The sequence below is a fragment of the Mus pahari genome, chromosome 3, assembly GCF_900095145.1.
Source record: "Mus pahari chromosome 3, PAHARI_EIJ_v1.1, whole genome shotgun sequence".
Lineage (NCBI taxonomy): Eukaryota > Metazoa > Chordata > Mammalia > Rodentia > Muridae > Mus > Mus pahari.
The window spans coordinates 22,205,930-22,206,582 of NC_034592.1; the positions used below are offsets into that span (position 1 = coordinate 22,205,930).

At 44.1% G+C, this 653-nt stretch overlaps 1 non-coding gene across 1 annotated transcript; it reads left to right on the plus strand.

The window, feature by feature from the left end:
* The first annotated feature begins 324 nt into the window (after nucleotides 1-324).
* On the plus strand, nucleotides 325-428 carry LOC115063660. The gene has a single exon (XR_003843546.1). It is a non-coding gene; the product is annotated as a U6 spliceosomal RNA (small nuclear RNA).
* The last annotated feature ends 225 nt before the right edge of the window (nucleotides 429-653 follow it).

Here is a 653-nt window from a genome sequence, read left to right on the forward strand (position 1 = left end):
TGTCATTCGCAGTGGTTTACAGGCTAAGATCCATGGAGAAACTGGCATTTGGACAGGATGCAGAAACAGAGAGGCCCATATTTCAGGAGGAGGGAATTTCAGGAGGGACTGATCAAAAAAAAAAAAAAATCCAGGTTAAAAAAATAAGAAGTGCTAGCTAGGTGTGGTGGTGCAGGCCTTTAATCCCAGCACTTGGGAGGCAGAGGCAAGTGGATCTGAGTTTGAAGCCAGACTGGTCTATAGAGTGAGTTCCAGGACAGCCAGATCTACATAGAGAAACCATGTCCTGAAAAACCAATAAATAGAGTAATAAAAAAATGATCAGTGCTTGCTTAGGCAACATAGATACTAAAATTTGAATGATACAGAGAAACTTAGTCTGGCCCCTGTGCAAGGATGACATGCAGATTAACGAGCATCCCATGTTTCCCCGCATGTCTTAGTTAGGGAAATTGCTAATTTGATTAGTGATGGAAACTGCTGTGAACAGACACCATGACTGAGGCAACTCTTATTAAGGACAACATTGAATTGGGGCTGGCTTACAGGTTCAGAGGATCAGTCCATTATCATCAAGGCAGGAGCCTGGCAGCATCCAGGCGGGCATGGTTCAGGAGAAGCCAAGAGTTCTACATCTTCACTGAAAGGAAGCC